Source organism: Ascaphus truei, chromosome 8 (assembly GCF_040206685.1).
Source record: "Ascaphus truei isolate aAscTru1 chromosome 8, aAscTru1.hap1, whole genome shotgun sequence".
Lineage (NCBI taxonomy): Eukaryota > Metazoa > Chordata > Amphibia > Anura > Ascaphidae > Ascaphus > Ascaphus truei.
In genome coordinates, this window is record NC_134490.1 from 40,514,485 (window position 1) to 40,539,683 (window position 25,199).

The 25,199-nt window shown below is 47.7% G+C and overlaps 1 protein-coding gene across 3 annotated transcripts in view; it reads left to right on the forward strand.

Moving 5' to 3' along the window:
- The first annotated feature begins 17,360 nt into the window (after window positions 1-17,360).
- Window positions 17,361-25,199, forward strand: part of RFX2 (regulatory factor X2) — a 75,939-nt gene continuing 68,100 nt past the window's right edge. For 2 of the 3 annotated variants that reach the window (XM_075611608.1, XM_075611609.1), the window contains exon 1: window positions 17,361-17,614. The gene's annotated coding sequence lies outside the window, so the exon portion shown is untranslated. The remainder of the gene's footprint in view (window positions 17,615-25,199) is intronic. The other variant, XM_075611610.1, reaches the window with a different exon arrangement.

Below are 25,199 nucleotides of genomic sequence, written 5' to 3' on the forward strand. Positions count from 1 at the left end.
ATACATAAATTGATAGTAATTCAATAGCTGAATTTATATTGGTACTCTCTATACAAGCTATAATAAATGGGTGTGATGGTAATTCTGTAGATAAAATATATTGCTGCCTTCGTTTTGCAAATAGCAATTAATTACAATCATGTGTTGCATTAGAAGCATTTAATTAATTGATTGACTTACATATGTATAAATAGCATGACGCACTTCCGTCATACATCCCCTGATGAAATCACCCTAAGAGTGAAGAAACGCGTAGGGAGGATTTTTTATTGGTATTCAAACCAGATTTCATTCATATACTCGTTCGCAGCCTTTTTTGCCACTTTTTTCCATTGCCTAGACTTTGTCAGGACTTTTGGGACTGTGCCGGGTTAATTATTCCAACAGCGGGGTCACACACATGTTATTCTGTATCCGGTTCGCCCAGAGGAGGCGTTTGTACTTCCGGATCAGAGCCCCAGTTGTGAACCCTACCAGACGATTGCGGGAAAGGCCGAGGCTCCATCTTCAAGGAGAAGCGGTGTACCAGCGGAGGTACAGGTACCGGGCATCCTACATATGTGGACAATTTAGGATATAGTACCTTACCGGTTTATACCGAACCACGGGGGTACATACCCACCATTCTGGCATCCGGTCCGGCCGCGTGACCTGTTGAACTTCCGGGTCAGGGTTCCAGAGGCATTTGCAGTTCCTGCACCCAGTGGAGATTGCCGGAGAAGCTGACACCTCATCTAAGGGAGAGCAGCACACCAAGGGAGCCAGAGCAGCACGTGGAGGCGAATGAGTATACTCATTACATGCTTTTATTTATTGTTTGTTTGTGAGTGCATTTTTGTTGGACCTAATCTTTTTATTAAAAGTGTATTTTTTCATGTTGCACTAGGATCGGGCGCTTTCTTTTCTTGTTGTTCGTATATATATATATATATATATATATATATATATATATATATATATAGCGTGGGACCCTCCTTCTCCTTTCCCCCTACCTCCATTGCTGACAGGGAGGTAGCGGGGGATGCTGCAGAGTGTGCGCGCTGCGGCTGTGGTGGCGGCGACAGGCTCGCCGGAGGTTACCATAGCAGGGTGCCGCCATATTGCGATTGGCCGCGCATGCACAGTATAGTTGCGCATGCGAAGTAGCTCAGGATCAGCGGTGGCCACTGGGGAACGACTCCTGCGGGGACTACAAGTCATGATGCTGAGGGACTACAGGACTACAGGAAGTCATGTGCAGCCACCAGCCAACCGGATTGCAGGATTCCCTTGCACCCAGGATTGATACATTTTGCCCGCTGGCACCACGAGTCAGTCGGTGCTGGGACAGGATAGGGGTAAGAGGTATGTGCAGGGGTCTGTGACTCCTGCACTAGGCCAGACATTACCCTAGGCCCCGACTCCTATACCAAGATTGTGGCTGCTACAGGGGCAGGCCCTAAGGTAGGGACACTGCCCCATTAGCTGCTTGAGTTTAGGGACATAGCTGCAACGCTGCGCAACCCTGAGGATTGTGATCTGGGACCAGATCACTCTGCAAGGAATAAAGACTATCCATACATGGGACACTCCAGCTGGATACCACCCACGCAGAGGCGGATGACATCGCTGGATCCCATTGGTCTCCCAGTCGGTGCGCCCGGGTGCTGGAGCACCCGGAACGTACCAACATCACTAAGTGCACCAACCAAGTAACACACACCATAGTGGCAGCGCAGACCACATATAGGGGTGGGGCTTAGACTCGTGGACACCAGGGTGGTTGGGTGCCCGAGGGCCCCGTCAGGTATTATGGACACGGTGTGGGGTAACACGGTGGTGGGAAAAGGCAGTGCGAGGCTGAATGGTTACCAGTAGTATTGTTATTATCATTGTTTGTGTTTGCATATATGCCCAACAGTAAAGTGCTATTGTTTTATTGCATCAGTGTGTGTTGTACATATATGGTCCTGCACGGGGTTATCCCGCATAGTTGGGATCCCACGCAGGTGGAGGCGCTGTCACATATCGAATCAGGTACACCCCAGGCTCCCTGCGATGGAGGTTCAGGTCTCCTCCGAGCCACAGGTAACACATACACACCGTAGACTCATCTCCCAGGGGGTGGGGGAAAGTGCGCTACATTTGGAGGCGCTGCTGAGATCTCAGACCTGGGGTGCCCAACTTAAAGTAAAAGCAGTCCGATCAGTCTAGGACCATGTCCATACCGTCCCGCAAGACCATCCATGAATGGGCCCTGCGGCACCACACCTCTCCTCGCCACGTGGTCACTGTTAGTCAAGTCCCAGTCTCCCTGCCATTACCAAGATTGCAAACCACCCTAAGACAGATACCAGGGTTCACAAAAGCCCAGGTGGTAGACGCTAAGTGGGATACCGACATCCAGTAGAGTACTCTCCTGGTTCATTGTCGCCGTGACATTATGGTGGACAATGCCCCGCAGTTCTTACAGCTCCCTGATGCCCCGCCCGGTGAGAGTCCACTTATCTACCCTAGACTGAGTACCAGAACAGAGGGCAGCCAAGCGGCCCCTAGCATAGAGGAGTGTCAGACGCCCCTAGCTGGCTCACCACCAGGGAGCGATGCCGGCAGCCACCGGTATGTACTAAGCCGCCACAGTGCCTGCATTTCAGGTGAAGCTCAGTTATTCGTTGAGGCCTTGCAAAAACTTACTGAAAAGATAGGTCAGCTGGCTCCAATCCCAGCATACCGCAAGTTGAAGGCTATCTCTGGGACGCGACCCACACCCGTGGGACAAGAGGCGTTTGAAAAATGGCAGGACCTTGCGATTCAAGTTCTGTCCAAATGGACGTGCACAGATGCAGTCAAGAGACAGAGAATTGTGGAATGTCTGCGACCACCAGCTTCCCATCTCTTATAGCTGTATCGCGATGACCTTGAAAAGGCTGAGGCTAAGGAACTGATACATTCCCTGACCAAGGCCTATGGGCAGAAGGACGACCCAAGCACATTGTTGGTGCAATTCTTTGCCCTCAAACAGAAGGAGGGAGAAGACTTATCTAACTTCCTGCGCCGGCTACAAATGATGCTGTGGACCCTGACCCGCAAGAAGGTCATCCAGAAGGCCGAACTAGACACGTATAGAACCAGACAATTATTGCGAGGAGCATCACTCACACACCCCCTTGTGGCCAGGATCTGCTGCACCATCTCCATCACTAATCCTGTCAACTTTGAGGATATAATGGACCAAATCCACGAACAAGAAATTATCCTGAGGTTCCAGACCCCCAAGGCCTCTTGAGATTCCTCCAAAGGGGAGAACAAGGAAACTCCAAGGAAAATGTACAGGATTAAAGAGAAGACCGAAGACTCTATTCATCAGTGGCAGTACCAACCCAGTTTGCCGCCGCCTAGAAGATTAGCTCTTCCCTCCATAGCTGACGAAGGTCGCTCCGACCGCTGCTACAGCTACGGCCAGAAAGGCCATTTCAAAAAGGAATGTTCAGCTCAAGAAAAAAAAACTTCCTTTGGGTGGACCCGTCCTCAATCCATGACCTGTAGAGTCCAAACCGAAGAACCCACATCCCCCCCCTCTGAAATTCCTCTCGAATCCAGCCCCAATGATACAACTCCACCCTTGGATGCTGACCTCCGGGTAGGCCCAGTCGCTATCATACGCGTCATCATGGACGTGGTCTATTCATCAGCATTGTTGGCACTGAGTCCCAAGGGACCATCATGCACAGAGGGTTCTATGACCAACACCTCAAGCACCGCCCCTAGCAGTCGGCCGAATACATGAAAGTGAGGGGGCTAAGCAATGAAGATGATCCCATTGATGGGATAGTGAAGGTTCGACAAGGGATACTCCAGCTGAACACAGGCAAGTCGCACCCTATGGATGTTGAAGCAATAGTATGCCCTGAACCCCAAGAGCAGCCCAAGTACCCAATTATCCTGGGAACTAACACCGACATAATGCGGACCATAATCAGGGCCTACCTACAAGAGACCGGTGAATTACCTCTGTCTAACCTAAAACTTCATCCTATCCTACGGGAGGAGTGTAGCAAGATATGTGCCCTAGACCGCCATGGAGATCTCAACCGCCAAGGAGGGTTGACAGAGATTCCACCAGGGGGAGTGCAACGCATGGCTGCATGGTGCTGCTACCCTGACCGAGACGAGGCCGATCAAGACAAATTTCCCTAACCAATTCCTGTCTGGGTTTCGTCCCAAACACTCCACCGTAACTACCCTGCTAAAAGTTTGCAATGAAATCCAGTGTGGAATGGAACGGGGACAACTCACTGGTGCAGTATTCCTAGATTTTGCAAAGGCTTTTGACACAGTTGATCATGTTATCCTGCTTAACAAACTCCAGAGCTCTGGAATAGGGAAACATGCTTTAAACTGGTTTCAGTCCTACCTATCAGGAAGATCCCAACATGTGTCCATCTCAGGCTCTAACTCCAACCCCCTGGATATCACCTGTGGTGTCCCGCAAGGCTCTGTTCTGGGGCCCCTACTCTTCTCAGTGTTCATTAATGATCTTCCCACAGCTTGTAAGGAAGCCTCAATACACATGTATGCAGATGACACAATCCTGTATGCACACAGCCATAGCCTCTCTGACCTTCAACACATACAACACATACTTCAGTCTGACTTTTTGAGACTCGAAAACTGGATTTCCCAAAACAAACTGTTTTTAAACACTGACAAGACTGTAACAATGGTATTTGGGACCAAGACTAAATTTGTAAAGCTTCCAGTGACTGAGCTCCTGATTAGAACCAACGCTAAAACCACCCTAACACCTGTCACTAGTTTTAAATACCTGGGCTTATGGTTTGACTCCCACTTAACATTCGGGATGCACATTGATACCCTGACAACCAAGACCTATGCCAAACTAGGGGTACTTTACAGGAACAAATCCTCCCTAAGTCTCCTGGTCAGAAAGCGTATTGCACAGCAGATGCTAATGCCAATTATTGACTATGGAGACATAGTATATGGCTCGGCTCCTCAAACCCACCTTAGCAAACTTGACACCCTCTACAATTCAATTTGTCGTTTTGTTCTCCAATGCAACTACAACACACATCACTGCGAAATGCTCAAAGAACTAGATTGGTCATCACTAAAGTCTAGGCGCAAAGTTTACTTTTCCTGTCTCACCCTCAAATACTTTCTGGGCAAGCTACCCAGCTACCTGAACAAGCTCCTCACCCCTACCACATGCAGTACCTATCACCTGAGATCAGACTCCAAAAGACTATTCATGGTCCCAAGACTCAACAAAGTATCCGGACGTTCCTCCTTCTCCTTCCGTGCACCCCAAAACTGGAACAACCTACCAGAGACTCTCATATCCACCACCAGCTTAAGTTATTTCAAATCTAAGGCTGTCTCACACTTTAATCTGGTCTGTAACTGTTTCATACGCTCATAATATATATTTTCTTTAACTGTGCATGCAATGTCTTGTATATAATGTATACCTTGTTCATTTATGTAACTGTATTTGTAACCATGTATTATTTTGTTTTACTCTGTGCCCAGGACATACTTGAAAACGAGCGGTAACTCTCAATGTATTACTTCCTGGTAAAATATTTTATAAATAAATAAATCTCTTCTCTCTGGAAAGCACAAATGCAAAACGTGATATATCAAAAGTGGCGCTCTATTATAAGCTTTAAACACGTGTTAATCCAATATTAACATATAAACCATAAATTGAATAAATATAAGTGATACAAACAAATCCTTGAATGCTGCTGTGACCCAGTGCAGGACTGCTCTCTCAATCCCAGGTGAATATGGCGACGTGGTGATCAAAGGGAAGCGCAAACATGTGGAGATATAAAAAATAAAACTGATGGTGCAGTATTGTGACAAATAAATACGTATTCTTCTTTAAGTCTGCTGTTATTTATACTCACAAATGTGAGGATGATACTGTGTACGTAAAGGTATCTTTGGGTATATGTCTGCAGTGATGATAAGCTGGCTGGAACCTCGGTGTGGGAATATATTCCTTAAATGGTTAAACACAGAAAAGCCAACATAGCGCGATCTGTTTAAAAACTGTATTCAAGTGGTTAAAAATATAACATTACACTCACATGATGTATGCTATTTAAAAGCATTTAGATACGCAATGCATCTCGCCTCCGGTATCTTGGTGCAGTTTTTCCTTCCCTCTTCTCGGCGTGCGTCTCACTCCTGCGTTCCAGCAGGGCGGATGTGACGTCAGTGAGACTTCGGGAGTTCCGGTTTGGAGGGCTGGCTGTGAATCACCTTCACTCTGGAAAGCACGCCAGAAGAAGATGCTCAGCGAGGATACAAGCTGATACCGGATGTACGGGAATGGCCTTCCGAGATTCCTGAGCAAATTAGTGTATTTGTCCAAAATATCTCTCCGTACCCCATGGCTTTCGATCCAGGGCGAAGATTGGGACGAATATATCCTGTCACCCCCGTGGAGACTGTGCCTCGTGAATACAGCTGCGGTCGCAGAGCACCCAGCAGAACTGCCTTTCAATTTCGGGGACTCAACCCTGTCGGATGAATGGACAGACCGACTGACGTCCAGATTGCAAGAACGCCGGGCTATGTTCACCACAGGTGAGATGGATGTGGGCTGCAGCCAAAGTGCCCAACACACTATTCGGCTCAGGGATGCCACCCCCTTCCGCGAACGATCTCGTCGCATCGCCCCTCGGGATGTGGACGATGTAAGGGACGTCTTACAAGAGATGGAGACAGCGGGGATTGTGACCGAATCCCGGAGTCCCTATGCCTCGCCCATCGTGGTGGTGACGAAGAAGAATGGGTCGGTCAGATTGTGTGTCGACTATCGGACACTGAATAATCGTACGATACCACACCAGTACACCCTCCCTCGCATTGAAGAGATACTCAACGCACTAACGGGAAGTCAGTGGTTCAGTGTCCTGGACTTACGGTCCGGGTACTATCAAGTACCAATGAGTGCTGAAGACCAGGAGAAGACTGCCTTCGTCTGTCCCCTGGGTTTTTATCAATTTACGCGTATGCCCCAAGGCATCTTTGGGGCTCCCGCGACCTTTCAGGACCTAATGGAGAAGACTATCGGTGACATGAATCCCCGGGAATGCTTGGTCTACCTGGACGATATCATCATTTTTGGTAAGACCTTGTAGGAACATGAAGAAAGACTATTGAAAGTACTGGTCCATTTGGGTCGAGAAGGCTTGAAGCTGTCTCTTGACAAGTGCCGGTTCTGTCACACCTCGGTGACCTATGTGGGACAGATTGTGTCTGCATATGGGATCGCCACTGCCCGGCTAAAGTCGAGGCTGTGGTAAATTGGCCGCGACCGAAGAATGTCATAGAGTTACGCTCTTTCCTCGGGTTCTGTGGTTACTATCGTCGCTTTGTAGAGGGGTATTCCAGTAAGGCCAAACCTGTAAATAATCTCCTCAAGATATAGCCCAAAGACACTGGGCGAAAGGCCGCCTGTGCTCAACGGCCGTTCGATGATAAATGGACGACTGAATGCGAACGGGCATTCCAGGATCTGAAGAGAAGCTTAACCAAGGTACCTGTGCTTGCTTATGCCGATCTGGAACAACCCTACGTCGTCCATGTGGACGCGAGTCTTAATGGCTTAGGTGCAGTCTTACACCAGAAGCACCCCGAAGGCCTCCGACCGGTAGCATACATCAGCCGCAGTTTGACCCCCAGTGAGCAGAATTATCTGATACACAAGCTGGAGTTCCTCGCCCTCAAGTGGGCCATCGTGGACAACCTCCATGACTATCTGTTTGGAGTATCTTTCGAAGTACAAACGGATAATAATCCCTCACCTACATACTGACGTCCGCTAAACTAGATGCTACCGGCCACCAATGGTTGGCAGTACTATCCAACTACCAATTCACACTGAAATACAAACCAGGGCCTCTGAATATCGGAGCAGATGCCCTATCCCGAAGACTAGGGCTGAGCCCCACTCCAGACGATGACTGTTGGGAGGAGATACCGGGCCCAGGGATGAGCGAGAAGGAAAAAATAAACTGCACTCAGTGATTGGTGATAGATTATGGAATATTACCAGTGCCTTACAAAAAAGTGAAAGGGTGATCAATCTGTAACAATATATATAAGTGATTAACTTAACCAGTGTATATGTGCTTAAACCAGAACAAAGTATTCACAATAAAACCTGTCCTGTTCGCGTGTGTGAGAATGAGGTAAACTGCAGCTGGTTCAATTATGATGGCTCCGCAACCAAAACAAAAAAACAAAAAGAACTGCGCAAAACCTCATAGTGTAGTAGATAAAATATTATTATCAATCAGCAGATGAGTATTGTACGTACATTAGAATAAAATTAACAGGCATGACATGTTAGGGACATGTTACCACAGCTGCTCGCAGTGAGAATCCACTCTAAACTCTGCTGGGCTATGGGAGTGTCCTCGTCTCTCCATGGGGATGATTGGGTTAAATTTCCCTCCAGAACGTCATCACCTCCTCACATGGGGGACTGTGGAACTCCTTTTGCGTGGTCCGCTGGATATTAGAGCTGGAACATGATTCCTCGGTTCACACTGGTGCTATCCCACAGAGATGTCTCTCGTCTGGTATAATGGGCATTGGTGCCGACGGCAAGTAGTGGATCCTACCACACACCAGTTCTCCATAACAGGCTAGATGGTGTGCACTGCCGCGCGTTACTGGCGTCACTCTGCGACAGACTGTTGGTGTGTACTGTCGCACACCAGTGACGTCACTGTGAACGTCCCGTATCATAAGAATACAATTCCACGATAGGCAATACCATGCGTTAGCAAGGGAAATAAAGGTCCAAGCAATGCTAAAACTCAGGATGTGCAAACTGGAACGCGTCCTATTCCAACGCGTTTCGTAAATGTATTACTTCGTCAGGGAAGTAATTTTGGTATTGCCTATCGCTGGCAAGTATTACTAGGGAAACCTATTCTAGTGACACATTCTGTAATTATAACGATGTAAGCACTCAAAGGAAGTAGCAGTAAGATACTTAGCTAAACACGCCGCCAGTCTGAGCCCTCAGATGTCCGTAGCAGTGACGCTGCTGTATGAGCAGTGGGTGCTTAAGGGAAATCCCTGCTTCTAACCTCACATATGAATGCTGTTAATAATAACAGCCCAGCTCTAACATCGGCGGCAAGCCAGCGATGTTAGAGCTGGGCTGTTATTATTAACAGCATTCATATGTGAGGCTAGAAGTAGGGATTTCCCTTAAGCACTCATTAACTACTTTGATACACTGCAGTTTGCTGCCTGCGTCTGTACACAGCTGCGCTGAATGTCATGGAGGGATAAGGGTTGAGACTGTTGATTTGCCTACTTACGATTGAATATAACTATTGACTTGCTCACTATCTGGAGCATTGCAGCCTATTACTTAACTTCGGTTGATAATTATATATTGCTATCATATGAGTCTCATCTGAGTGGTTAAAACTTCATGTCATTTGGGCTGTCCAATTATCACAGCTGTAAAGTATATCAATGTATCCTCAGTGTGATCAGTCAGTCAACACCACGTGGGATTTTAAAATTGTTGTTGTTTATTTTTATGTCACCTAATCACCTATGATTTTTCACGTTATATCATCACTGTAAAAATATAAACATAATATTAATGTGGTGTGCACCACAAATGTACTATCTGTGGATGATTCTGTAATAAAGATTATGTTTTAACTCATTCATTCATCTCCAGAGCGTGAACCTGAGTTCTATATTGGGTTCTATCTCTCTATTGTCCACTACTGTATCTACACCCAAAGCACCGTTCACATCCCCATCCATTTGTGGCTGTAGCAGGGGCTCCCCTATTACCTCAATTAATTTCACTATAATCAGTCTCCCTTGCATACCTCTGTGAGCGTCCGCCTACAGGCCCCGACAAACGACGCCTCCTAGGGTGGTTCCATTGTGTCAAACCCTGGACCCCAGAAGCTCATGCTTCTCTCCAAGCAGAGACTATTCAGAGGCATTATTACCCGCAATGGGAGAGGCTGAGCCTCAGGAATATACCTATTACTCCCCAGAGGGAGTAGCTGAAGAACAGCTCCGGAGGAGCCAAAGAGTTAGGTACCCTCCAAACTGGGTAACCTATGATATAATTGTGGCACCCCACTATGAGGCTCAGCATTGGTCTCGGAGCAAAATCCAATCTGTGATTGTGATGGTCACAGAATTGTGTAATAATGTTTGAAGCCGATTCAATGTGATAAGTTGAATTTTTATTTATATTGCATTTTCATGATATAAGTTATGTGTTATATAGTTGTGTTATGCTGTTCCCAAGCGGGGCCACTGGGATTTTACCAGGGGGAGAGTGTAGCGTGGTCCCCTGGGCCCCCCCTTCTCCTTTTCGCCTACCTACGTTGCTGACAGAGGTAGCGGGGGATGATGCAGAGTGTGCGTGCAGCGGCAGCAGCTGCGGTGGCGGCGACAGGCTCACCAGAGGTTCCCGGCGGTGCCCATAGCAGGGCGCCGCCATATTGCGATTGGCCACGCATGCGCAGTATAGTTGCGCATGCGCAGTAGTTAAGGAGGAGCGGCGGCCACTGGGGAACGGCTCCTGCGGGGACTACAAGTCTCATGATGCTGAGGGACTACAGGAAGTCATGTGCAGCCACCAGCCAACCGGATTGCAGGATTCCCCTGAACCCAGGATTGATACATTTTGCGCGCTGCCACCATGACTGGTGCTGGGACAGGATAGGGGTAAGAGGTATGTGCAGGGGTCTGTGACTCCTGCACCAGGCCAGACATTCTCCTAGGCCCCAACTCCTATACCAAGATTGTGGCTGCTACAGGGACAGGCCCTTAGGTAGTGACACTGCCCCATTAGCTGCTTGAGTTAAGGGACACAGCTGCAACGCTGCGCAACCCTGGGGATTGTGATCTGGGACCAGATCACTCTGCAAGGGATAAAGACTATCCATACATGGGACACTCCAGCTGGATACCACCCACGCAGAGGCGGATCCCATTGGTTTCCTAGTCAGCGCGTCCGGGTGCTGGAGCACCCGGCAAGTACCAACATCACTAAGTGCACAAACAAAGTAGCACACACCATAGTGGCAGCGCTGACCACATAGAGGGGTGAGGGTTAGACTCGTGAACACCAGGGTGGTTGGGTGGCCGAGGGCCCCGTCAGGTATTGTGGACACAATGTGGGGTAACACGGTGGTGGGAAAAGGCCGTGCGAGGCTGTATGGTTAGCTGTAACCAGTAGTATTATTATCATTGTTTGTTATTGCATATATGCCCAACAGAAAAGTGCTATTGTTTTATTGCATCAGTGTGTATTGTACATATATGATCTTGCACAAGGTTATCCCGCATAGTTGGGATCCCACGCAGGTGGAGGCGCTGTCACATATCGAATCAGGTACACCCCAGGCTCCCCGCAGCAGAGGTTCAGGTCTCCTGCCAGCCACAGGTAACGCATACACACACCGTAGACGCCTTATCTCCCAGGGGGTGGGGGAAAGTGCGCTACACACACATATATATATATATATATATATACACATGTAGAGGTATCAGTAGCGTGTTAGCCGAGCTTCAATAATCAAAAAATAAATAGATGATACCGTTCTGTGGCTAACGAAATGCATTTCGTTAGCCACAGAACGGTATCATCTATTTATTTTTTGATTATATATATATATGTAGCGGTCATGTAAAATGCCTACAGTCATCTCTCCTGCTGGCAGCAAGGCCTGGTAAGTGTGGGCATGCCAGCAGTAATCATGGAGGTTTTCCCTCACACCCTGGTGGGGTGCCCTGTGTATGGATGGGACTGGTCACATGCTCTGACTCCATGGTTAGTGATGTCAGAGGTGTGTCAGCCTCAGAAGTTACATAAGGCACAGCACTGTGTCAAAGAGTTAGTTCTGTCAGCGTTCAAGGCGAGTACAGTTGCTGGAAAGTTCTTGCAAGGTTCAGGAAGGAGTTCAAGTTCTGCAGAGTGTTAGTTATGTTCTAGTAACTCCATGGGAGACTGTGTCCAGGGACCTGGCACAGGGCAGTGATTCCTGCGGGAATAGTGAATACCTCATCTAGGTGACATACCTATCAAAGGGGAGCACGGGCGAGATGATCGGCTAAATACACCCCATTGTGGAGGGCAGCTATGCCCACCGTGACAATAAAGATGGAGCTGATCAGAGAAACCCCTGTGTGTAGAGTCCAATGATTGCACAGGAGGTTGCACCACCGAGGAGTTCCTCACCAGGATCATCCCCATGCGGACGCAGGGACCCTGATGAGGTGGAGGCGCTGCACTGGAACTAGGTGAGACTCAGCACACTACCTCAGCTGCCTGTCTGACGGGTCCTCCCCACACACCATCATGCGGGAGACTCAGGAGTCCTGTAGCCAACAGGTGCACCATCAGGCATATCTACACTGTAATGGGGGCCGGTTAGACCACAGGGGCCAATGTGAGATTGGGTGGGTCAGGCCGGGCCAGAAACACCGTTACATTTGGAGGCGAGCTGCTGAGATCAGATCTGTCATCAGGACAGGCTCTAGCTAGGCACACTGGGAAACAGGGAGAGAGTCTGCTGCCACTCTGTGCTGCGTAGGGACGGACCTAGGGGTGGTCAGGGGGCTGACGGGATATTGTCAGTTCGCAGGGACAACCTAGGGGCCTGAAAGGAGTGAGGGGTTTGGAGCCGGGCTATAGCTGACCGAGTCACCTTGAGGCAGTGCTAGTTGGTAGGATGCCAGAAGGGATAGCCTGTTAACATGGTCAGGAGTCCTGGAGAGGGTCTGCGCTAGGCTGACCAAGACAGGTAGACGCCCCAAGTACTGCATGGCAGAGCCAGAGTACCTAGCCCATTCCAGACACTCACCGTAGGAAGCACAGACTGGGAGGAAGGAGTCACAGCAGACACTGAGAGAGTGAGCCTAGCCTGAGGTAGTGCAACACTGGGTCACACCTAGATCAGGTACACATGTGGTGGTGCATCTGAAGCTAATCTTTATTGTGCCGGTGTGGTGGCTGCCCCGCAGAGTGGAGCCCCATGTATGATAACTGTTACGAGAGAGTGGAGGATCCGCGTGGGGCGGAGAACATGAAATGGCGGACAGAGGCTGATGGGGAGGGCACCCGTGGCGTGCAACCCACTGAAGAGCAGACTGTCGCCGAGTTATCATTGACCAATCTGCTCTGGAGCGGAGCGAAGGCCGTGGCTGCCCCGTTTTTATCCTGTCTGGGACAGCGAGGGGCCACCCTTGAAGAGTGTGAGGAAATTGTAATAATTGGGGGAGAACCCCGCGAGGAGAGCAAACAAATGGACTTTTTGGGCGTAAAAGTCAATCAAAATGGCGGTTCCCGCTTGCTAGGGAAACCGCATGGGCCAGTCGCAGAAAAAATGGCTGATGCAGGACTTGCAAAAAGCTGGCCGGGAATGGCGCGAACAGCAGAGCCCCGCCCTGATGGGGGGCATGGCGCGAAAGCTATGGCTGCGCCGGGATGGACAGTGACTAACTCAGCCCCTGTGCTGAGTCAACCGCTTAGTCTATGGGACCCTCCCCTGATTTCTACCAGGGGGAGTGACTTTCTACTATGGCCTATGGGAATGCACCCACTGGGCCCAGGGACTGATATCCAGACGGCGCCACTACAAAAAGTAGTTCCGGCCGTGGAAGAGCCGTGCAAAAAGGATGGTTATCTTGCACAGAGGGCGGCTGCCAGGAAAAGGCGGGAACTAGCCGCGGGAAAAGACCCCCACCCTTGTGGGGAAATTGGCGCGAAAACGCTAACCGCGCCCACCAGGACTGAGAGAGGTGCGGCCTTAATTAAGGGGCATGATGTTCCCCTGTGGGACCCGCCCATTATTGCAACCCCTGGGGGCGGGTTCCAGCTCTGTCAGAGAAGGGAGGAGCCGAAGCAGGGAGTGGCGGATCCAGCAACTTCCATCAGTCAGTTGCGAGGAACCACTGAGAAGGAGAGACCTGTACAGGAAGTGGCTCCTGTACAAAGAATGGCCTGCTCCTCCACTGTGGGCACGATGGTCTCTACACAGCCCTACTCAGTGCCCGGCGGGGTGCTAGTAGTGAGGGTGGCCAACACCGAGACGGTGGTCGGGCTCTGCCTACAATGCGGGCTGCCCGGAGGAACGGTCAATACGGCGGCACGTTGCCCTCATTGCGGGACTTTATACCTGTGGCCTATGCCCACATTTATTCCTATACAGCCTGCTGACCCCCCGGTGGACGTGACAAGGCGCTCCGTCGAGTCCCCGGGCGCGCTATGGATCAACCGCGCGAGTCCCGGAGACAAGGGACTGGAGCCGGTCAAGTCGGCTGGGTCAGTAGCGATCGAGGCGGCTGAATCAACCCCCGCGTTCGGGGAAAAGAGACTGTCACCCCGCTCGGAGACCCCTAAGTCAGGGAAAGGGGATTACTCAGACGAGGACCTCCGTGAGCTGGCGGTGGTAAAAGCGGAGTTGAAAAGGCAGACTGGGAGAACGACACCCCGTGGGGTGAGTGGCAGGACGTCCCCCGCAGATCGGCGACCCGACCGACGGAGTCCCGCCATCCCAGGACCTGGCGGAGACGGGAGAGAGACGCCTACACCCCTGCGGACGGGTAAGCCAAGCAGCCCTATTACTTACCTGGTTACAGCGGACGGCGAAGCGCTGGAGGGGCCGCGCCAGGCCCAAAGCGCACGTGGAGGGACGGCATCACTTCCGGCAACGACGGCGGAGCAACCGGATGTCGTCATAGAGGAAGAGATCCCGCATGGGGGTCCCACGCAAGATGGTGACGTTTCCGGTTCCGGGGAGGACGTCACTTCCGGTGGCGACGGCGGAACCCATGAAAAAAAAGCAGCGACGCTTCGGCGATCGGGGGAAGGTCCCCGATCACTTACAAGGCCCAGAAATTGGAGAGACGATCTCAGGACTGAGGAGGGTGAGACATCATCCTTGGACCAGTCTACGGACAGCCAGGAGCGGGTCGTAACCCCGTGGGGTCCCGTTCCGTGCCCCTATGCCCAAACCCCCGCCATAGTTAACACCCCTACCCCCATCACACGGTCACCGGGTTCACCGCCTAGCCTGGAGTACGTGGACAATTCACAAGGGAGAGAGGGAAGACGGACTGGGGAAAGGCAGCGCAGTGGCGCTACGGAGGGCGATTCAAGGGGAGGGGGAGAATTGAGAGTGGCAACTACAGCACCCCAACCCGTAGTAAAGGCCTCGGGGTCGTTTAGGTGGTCTGTACCGCGGTCTGAGCGGTCATCAGGGGTATTTTCCATGGACGATGATAGGGACTCAGGAGGGTCAAACAGATTCCGGGAGAACCGGTGGTGGGCCCCATTATTTGAAGGGTACTCGGCCTGGATGGACCGCACTCGGTTCCTCATCCGGCGAGAGGATGTAGTGGACTATTGGTGGGCGGTGGGAGAGTTTACCCCAGAACATATAGACCAGAGAGGGGATTACCCAGGCATTTCTCAGTAACAGTTCTGGATATGGGGGGTAGAGAAGTAAAGAAACCGGACCCCTATCACTATTTTTAGGTGGTACTGTGCATCACGCGGGTCTGTGGCTGCTGGTCGGGGCGGGCTTGGCGGATGACTGTATTCATGTGTACTGCATTATGAGGAAATTTGTGTGATGTTAATTATGTTTTCCGTTACAGTGCTTCCTGGAAAAAGGTATACAAATTTAGGTCCCAGCGAGGACGATGGGATTCACCAGGGGGAGAATGTAGCGGTCATGTAAAATACCTACAGTCATCTCTCCTGCTGGCAGCAAGGCCTGGTAAGTGTGGGCATGCCAGCAGTAATCATGGAGGTTTTCCCTCACACCCTGGTGGGGTGCCCTGTGTATGGATGGGACTGGTCACATGCTCTGACTCCATGGTTAGTGATGTCAGAGGTGTGTCAGCCTCAGAAGTTACATAAGGCACAGCACTGTGTCAAAGAGTTAGTTCTGTCAGCGTTCAAGGCGAGTACAGTTGCTGGAAAGTTCTTGCAAGGTTCAGGAAGGAGTTCAAGTTCTGCAGAGTGTTAGTTATGTTCTAGTAACTCCATGGGAGACTGTGTCCAGGGACCTGGCACAGGGCATTGATTCCTGCGGGAATAGTGAATCCCTCATCTAGGTGACATACCTATCAAAGGGGAGCACGGGCGAGATGATCGGCTAAATACACCCCATTGTGGAGGGCAGCTATGCCCACCGTGACAATAAAGATGGAGCTGATCAGAGAAACCCCTGTGTGTGAGAGTCCAATGATTGCACAGGAGGTTGCACCACCGAGGAGTTCCTCACCAGGATCATCCCCATGCGGACGCAGGGACCCTGATGAGGTGGAGGCGCTGCACTGGAACTAGGTGAGACTCAGCACACTACCTCAGCTGCCTGTCTGACGGGTCCTCCCCACACACCATCATGCGGGAGACTCAGGAGTCCTGTAGCCAACAGGTGCACCATCAGGCATATCTACACTGTAATGGGGGCCGGTTAGACCACAGGGGCCAATGTAAGATTGGGTGGGTCAGGCCGGGCCAGAAACACCGTTACATATATATATATATATATATATATATATATATATATATATATATATATATATATATATATATATAGTGTGTGTGTGTGTGTGTGTGTGTGTGTGTGTGTGTGTGTGTGTGTGTATGTATGTGTACGTGTGCGTAAAAACACAGGGCTTTTTTTTCAGGGGGAACGTGGTTGAACGCAGTTCTTGCACCTTTTTTCAAACATAACATGGTAAATTTTATAGCATTATTCTGATAATGTAAAAAATCTAATTTCTAAATGTTTTATAAAACAATTAGAATGCAATTATTATAATTTACAAAAATGTACACAATTTCGAAATGCCAATGTGTATACAGTACTGTCCAAAAATTATTTTCCAGAAATAGTGTATATATAATTTTAACGTGGTGTTTTTAGGTTTATACTGTTAGATTATATGCAAAACAATAAGTAGAGGAGAGTAAGAAGTCTCACCCTTCCCCCATTCTCCGTCAAGGCTCCACAACAAAAAATGGCACGGCCCCTTTAAAGAAACCCGCGCTCAAATTTACCTGGAGTTTGCCAGTTACCCAGGCAACCACCCATCCCCCACCTCTAGCCAATCACCGCCTCCCGCCATAACCGGCGCCAAATGCGATGCCCCGCCCTTTCCTTTTCCAGCTCATACACCTCCCTCCCTTCGTCCTCCGCCTGCCGGATGCCGGAGTCAAAGAAGTAGGGCGTGGCTTAACCTGTCAGCGAAACCGACCCTGGAGCGAGGTGAATGGGTGAAACTCGTGATGTCATCGAGGGGAAGCCAATGGGAGCCGCGGAGGAGGAGGTGCCAAGAGTGGAGTGGCCGTTGATGACGTATGGGGGAGAGGGTAGCAACAGTTGCCTCGAGACCCCCAGCGCCATAGTGACTGTAGTCGTGGAGACTGTTACTTACCAACGGGAGCAACACGCAGCAACAGGAGCGGCGCCGGCCTGAGGACCAGCCCGGGGACCGCGGCGACAAACAGCGGGAGCCACAGCAACCCGGGGCCGCAGCAACACACCGCCTCCTACATCTCACACAGAGCCGGGCCGAGGTGAAGCACTCAGCCACACAACGCACACACCGGGGTGGGGGGGAGATAGCAGAAGGAGCCGGGGGCAGGGAGAGATTGTACCGAGAGAATATGGTGTAAAAGATGATAGGAGCTGTAGTTAGGAAAAAGCTATAATAATATAAATGTACTATTTTAATTCGTGTGTGTATGTAATGTATGTGTATTTATATATATACATATATATAATATATATATATATATATATATATTCCTATATACATAGACATGGCAGTCTGCTATCTACTTTATTAATATGAAATTGCAATCTTATCAATTTGGGAAAGTTTTTTTTTTTCTTTACACAATGTAGTTTGCCTAATATCTTGCTTACTAGCTGTAAATATAGAACTGGTATTTCTTTAGTCTATAAAAAAATGTTATTGCTGAATATTAAATTTCAGACTTTAATTTTGTCTATTATGGTGTGATATTTATATTATACAAGTCTTATGCAAGTATGGCTATGTAGATGAGGATTTATTATCTTGATATATACACATACTTATTGAGGGAACGTTGGGAGAAAATTAACAAATACATTCCCATGAGAAATGTATAGTATACATATATACAGTAGGTTAATCTTTCAGAAAGTGTATGTCTATCTATATCTATAATATTCTCTCTATCTCACACTTTATCAAAAAAAGTGGGTATGTGTATATATACATGCTTTTATTTATTTATTTTTTTCCTATTTCCTATTGGCAAACTATTCCAGGTGGTAGATTTAAAAAAAAAAAAAAAAAATCGTGCCATAAATATATCTGCTTCCTAATTCTAGCTTTGCACCCAAATAGATTTTGCAACATGTCAAACATCAGTCTATTTTTAAACCCCCCCGATATGTTATTGCCTGACCTTCTTGTTTTTTCTTGTTTTTTTTTTTTTAATAGATTTTCAGTTTGGGAGATAAGATTATCATTGGCAAAGTAACTATTTTTCACCGTTTAATAAATAGAATCTCAACTCCCTACAAATAATAAGACTGTAGAATAATTTCTTTTATTGTGGCAGGCATGTATTTTGGCTTAGGTCTTTACGTGAATGGGCTGTAAAGGTACATTAGTGCGGTTTAATACATGACCCGTGGCTCTTTTTTTTTTCTTCCCCCCTCTGTGTTACCAACCTGTAAATCAAAATGTAGGTTCATACTTTGTGTATATGGGATAGGGAGTGGTTATGTGAGGCATTATTATGGGGAGTGTTTATTTATGTGAAATTATGGCAAAGGGTAATATGGAGTATAGGAGGGGTTAAGTGACCCATGGGTGCATCACATTTTGTGTCTCTGGTTTACAAACTGTTAAAGCAGAAAGCCACATTAATCATCATGTTTTGTGCCTTTTTTTATGTACTTTATGAGATCTCTTTTTGCCCTTTCCAATACTGATTTTGGTTTTTGTTTTACACAATTTGATGCTTTGTTCAGGAGATACAAGCGTTTGAAATATTAAGTGCATGGGAGGTAAAAATGGAGCTCTCTCTATTTTTTAAATATATATTTTTCCCTTTGTACATATTAATCTAAACAATGATCAGTATTTAGCCAAGTTGCTGATCGATCCGTTCTCCTGTGATCGTTGAAGATTTGGCTCGGGGTTCACTAAATGGCTGTCAGTGCAGCAGAAGAGACCAAAGATGCAAAGTTATGTGGAGAAGATCATGTGACCAGACAGCCCATAGATACAATTGGTGCACTGCTAGAGATAGCGGGCAAGGTCAAAGGGGTGTGCGAGAGCCTGTTTACAAAGAGGAAGGGGATGTGACTTTGTAAATGGTTGCTATAGAAACAAAAAATGCTTGTTGCATCATAATACATCAGAAATGTCATTCAGAGTTGTTTGAAAAAATACTTGTAGCATTTTTGATTTTATAGTACAGAACTGATTTTATTTAAAAAAAAACCACACACATGTAGGATATTGCTTGGTCTGCAGCTTTAAGTTACCTGACCCAAGATATTTATATGAGGAGCCACCAGTACTTCCTGGTGTAAAGGCCCGTGTTGTGTCCAATGGTAACCCGTGACTGATGAGGTTGCGTCTTACTATTGAGCCGTGAACCACAGGGCTTTCAACAACCAGGTTGTTGGTCTGGAATGGGTGTCCTCCCAAAGTTCTTACACGTGCTCTAGTACGGAGTTTCTTGGTGAGTAACGCGTTAGAAAAAAATCAGTAACAGGAAGTCCCAACTGCACTTTCCATTGTAAGTGTCTTGGGATTTGGGGGGTCATCAAAGCTAAAATGAGTGCAGTTTAGCTCTGGACACCCCCTGTTTCCAATCTATGTAAAAATAAATAATTGTGGCTTAAAAAAAAAAAAAAAAAAGTGGAACTGCTTATTTGAGCTCATAGGGGGGGGGGGTTGACTACCTAAATGGTGCTGCTTTTGGGGTGGCTTTACAGTTACATTATAAAATAAAAGTACCACTTTCTGTGTACAAACCAGTTTGCTTGTAAAATCCCTTTTAACATTTTGACCTCATGCTTGGTTGTGAAACCTTCAGTAAGTTGCTGCTTTGGAGGAAGTCTCTGCTCAGTGATTATTTCAAACCAGTTGAATATTTTTATTTTCTGGGAATTGTTCATTGTTAATTTGGATAGGATGGTGTCATCAGTCTGGCATACTGTATGATGTGAGCAACAATCACACTCCTTTTTTTTCGTGTGTGTACGTAAATGTAGAATTTTAGGGCAGAAAAGAACCACGTGGTTTACCTAGTCTGCCCATATCTGTTTTAAAACATCTGCTCCCATTTGATACTTGGCTATCTTTTTATATTTGGGATATGTCTACGCCGGGTATTAAAAAATTCCTTTCTGTATTGGCCTTTACCAACTCTGCTGGAGATTATTCCATGGATCCACCAACTTTTCTGTAAAGTACTTTCTCATGTTTTGCGGGGGACTGCCACTCAACTTCTGAGCATGTTCTTGCACCCTTTTCTCTTGTAAATATTCTTCCTTCCTTCACCTTCTTATAACACTCAATGTGTTAGAAAGATTCTATCATAATCCTTCTTTCCTCCAAGCTGTACATGTTGTCCTATTGTCTAGGACTCTAGGTGAGGTCTTACCACTCTATGGTAGATACCATTGGCCTACATGAACTGGTGGAACATAAAACTCCTAATGGTCAGTGACTGGTTTGATACAAAGGAAGAATGTAGTGGAACTTTTCCCACCTATCAAAGCTCCACCCTGGCTATTCCTACTACAAGACACTAGGGGTGGGGGGGAGGGGGAGAGATTCGTTAAAGTACTATGGTGCCAATTGGGGCACTACCACACACTTCAACTGCTGTCGGCCCTATTGCAGTTTAACGAACATTTTACTGTGTATGTTAATGAAAATAATACACTTTAGCCTTTGTCGATCCACTGCTGGATGAAGCCTCCCCAATAATCTTCCAAGTACTGCGGTTGCGTGCCTCTCCATATTGCTGCAACAATTTTTTTTTTAATCTTAATATATAAAATCGAAAGGTTAGTGCTAGCTGTGGTGAATCTGATTGGCCAGAGGCTGAGGACCAATCAGATTGGTGGGTCTGACGTCACCCAACTGCCCCTCTCTTTCCCCTCGGTCTCTCGATCTCTCGCTCTCTCTCTCTCTCTCTCTTTTTCTCTCTTTTTCTCTTTTTCTCTTTCTTCTCCCCCCCATCACACTCACCTCCCTCCCCGGCGCTCACTCACCTCCCTCCCCGGCGGGGGGACAGGCGATGGCGGCGCCCGGAAGGACCCCCTTCCTCCTGCAGCTGCCTCGCGCCTAAGATGGCGACGCCCGGAAGGACCGCTGCGAGGTGGGAGGGAAACGGAGAGTTGTGTGTGTGGGACACTGTTTGTGTGTCAGACACTGTAGGGTGGGGACCGGAGCTGCGCATGGGGGGGGGGGGGGAGGAGCAGAGAAACATACAGGGGGAGTGGAGAGGAGGGACCCGGAAATTTTAAGCAACCCCCCCCTCCTGTCCACTGTCCCACCCCCCTCCTGTCCACTGTCCCCTCTCCCCCCCCCCCGTCCACTGTCCCCTCTCCCCCCCCCTAGCGGGAAATTTAACTCACGGGCAACGCCGGGTCTCTCAGCTAGTTAAAAATAAAAATATTCATCCTAAATCTTTTTGCGTTTACACTAATTTGATCTTCAACAAACCTAATTTCATCCTCATACCTGGTTGTTTTCTTGGTCTTTTAATAACCCTTGGAAACTTGTTGAGTACCATCCACTTCCAACGATAATTTTTTTTCTTGTGATATGTCCAACTCTCTACCACTTTAGTTTCTTCACCCTTGTTCTGACACAGACTTTTGTTTGCTTCCAAACCTATTCAGTCTTTTTCCTGTCTCTTCGGGTAACACCCAACATGCATGTCACGATACTCTGAGTTGTCTGAAGCTTCTGAATGATCTTTGTATTTATGTCCAAGTTTCACATCCATATGTGAGCACAGGCAAAATACACTCAATTTTCTCCTTGAGGAGCCATGGAAAGTTCCCTTGAAAGATTCTTATTTTTTCCAAATGTGCTCCATCCCATCTTCATTCTCCTATTGATTTCATTTGAACGATTCGGATTCATTGAAACTTGTTAGCCAAGGTAGTCATAGTTTTCAACTTTTATTTCTATTCTATACATTTTGTTCTTAGTAGAGTTGACGCATTTATTGAACATCACTTGATTCTTGCAGAGAATTATATGCAGGGCCCACCTTAGGCTGAGGCCCCAGTACCTCCGCTGCACGCGCGCCCGCGAGACTGGCGGCACGTGCAGCCGATTCCCCGGTCTGCAGTGAGCTGCAGGAAGAGAGACCGGGGGGGGGGCGTGGCGGGGGAGTGACAGGGGCGCGGCCGTGACATCACCCGGCAGGTTCGCCCTCATTGGCTGAACCGCCGGGGTGTGTGGCTTAGCGCTCCGTTGCGAGTCCTGCTCTCAATTCTATTGAGAGCAGGAGCAACTCTCGCTACAGAGCTGCGGCCCCCCCTCGCAGCGGGCCTGGCGCCATTGAGGGGAGGGCTCTCGTCCCTGCAGCGTCCACCACAGCAGGCGCTGCAGTAGCCAACGGGGACCAGGCTTTAGGCTACGGTCCTGCTGCACGTCCGTCTGCCAGGCTGGCGGTACGTGCAGCAGAGTCCCCTGGTCTGCAATGATCTACGGGGGGGGGGGGGGCGTGTGACGGGCCGTGGCCGTGACGTCACCCGGCAGGTTCGCCGTCATTTGCTGAACTGCCACGGGGCGTGGTCTAGCGCTCCGTCGAGAGTCCTGATCTCAATTCTCTTTAGAGCAGGAGAACCTGGCGGCGCAGCGGCCACCCCTCGCAGCGGGCCCGGTCCCATCGTGGGGCGGCTCTTGTCCCTGCAGCGTCCGCCACAGCGGGCACTGCAGTAGCCAGCAGCGACCTGGCCTTGGGGGAATTCTCTGATTTGCAGCTGGAGATCTTCTTGTGGCAAAAATAATAATGTCCTCTGCAAATCGTAGGTGACTCGGTATGCACTGTTAATGTTTATTCTTTTTTCCCAATTCAATATTTTTTGACCAATTCTAGTGTTTCTGTGACATACTTTAGTCATCTGGTATCACCCTGTTGAACACCTGCGCTGATCCTTATTTTTCTTGTATCTTCATGTAATCTAATAGTTGATTTGGCATTCTCTTAAATGTTCTTTTTAAATGCATTAAGACTGTGTTGAAGAAAGAATACATTGATTTTTATAGCAGCTGGGGTGTATGCAGAATCAAATGTTCTTTTGTAGTCTACAAAACCTGAAGCGGAGTGGTAGATCGTATGCAATACTTCGTAAAATAACTTCTTGTACAACTTTGATGTGGTCCGTGCATAACCCCGCTTGTTCTTTAGGCTGGACAAAGACCAGGGTCTGTTTTGTAGCCAGTTTAGGAAGTATCTGCTTGAACAATCATGTGATTGAAAGACTGGACTTGAGGTGTTCTGCCTCCTTTCGTATCGAAGAGGATAACTTATGGCAATGCTCCACTGTACTGGAATTTTTCCTGTTCTTCAAGCAACATATACATTTTTTTTTAATGTTTTTTAGCTATATATATATATATATATATATATATTATACCACTTATTAAGGTTATGGTGGGTAAAAAAATTGCTATATATAATATAATTTTTTTTTTAATATCGTGTGTGTGTATATATATATATATATATATATATATATATATATATATATATATATATATATATATATATATATATATATATACATACATACATACATACATACACACACACACACACACACACACACACACACACACACACACACACGATATTAAATTTTTTTTTATATTATATATAATTTATAAATAATTAATATAAATTATATTATATATATATATATACACACCAAGGAAAAAGGCAGCGCCTCTGAATCTGGGTGATATATAAATCTCAAAGAAGTGTTACAAGTGAATATATGTTCATAAAAATAATCAAATCAAAAAAGAACATAAATAAAATTACAATCCTAATAAAAAATCAATTAATATAGTAACACCTAAAAAATCCACTCCAGCGCTCTATGATGACGTAGTGTCAATGCGTCCATCACGTTGAACACTACGTCATCATAGAGCGCTGGTGTTATAGAGGCCTGGCAATTCGGAGCTACCTTCTTAGACTCTCAAACTAACATTTTACATCTACTGGCCCTGGAAATCTGCTGAAGACTTCTGCAGGGACGTTTGCCCATCCTGCATTGAGAGCGGAGTTCACCATAAGGACAGAAACAAATAACCGGATGGTGGTGATTATATCACGCAATGCCTATTTTATTTGTACTTTTGTAAGTGCATTTTTATCCCCCCTCTCCCCCTTCCCCTCATTAAATTTACTATTTTACGCTATGGGGCGTGCGCTCTCTCCTCTCTTTTTCTCATATATATATATACATATACATATACAATATCACTTGTGAGCACATTCACATGTCTTGGACAGGTCTGCAATCCTGCCTTTCACCATTCTCACCTAGCATATAGTGCTTCCATTGCAGCAAGGGATTCTGGGAAATTACATGCAAATGAGCACACAGTGTCACAGTTTGCCTGAAATCCATTTTTACATGGAACCCTTTATAAGCAAATGCTCTGCTGTTCAGACAGCTTTTAAGCCCAGCATGGGATTGTATGCGTTTGTATATATTTGCGGGGGTGAGGATTTTTTTTTGTATGTATTTAGAGAGGTGGGATATTTTGGTACGTATTGTGAGAGGGGGATGTATTGAGTGAGTGGGGTAATTGACGGGGGAGAATGAGAGGAGCAAGGGAGGTAGAGGGGTTCAGGGGAGATAAATACATGTGAGGTGGAGGGCAGGGATTGAGTGAGCGGGGTAATTGATAGAGGGGGAGAGGTGAGATGGAGGGGAGAAAAAAACATGGCAAGAGGGAGGGGAATAGAGGGGGCTCGCGAGGTATGAAATAGGGGGACGGGGACTCGCAAGACCACTCGCAAGTTGGGGCCCCGGTCGTAACTAGTCCTGGGCCCCGGGAAATCTGTCTGCGGCCCTGCATACTGATGCTCCGTCTTTCTGCTGGGCGTC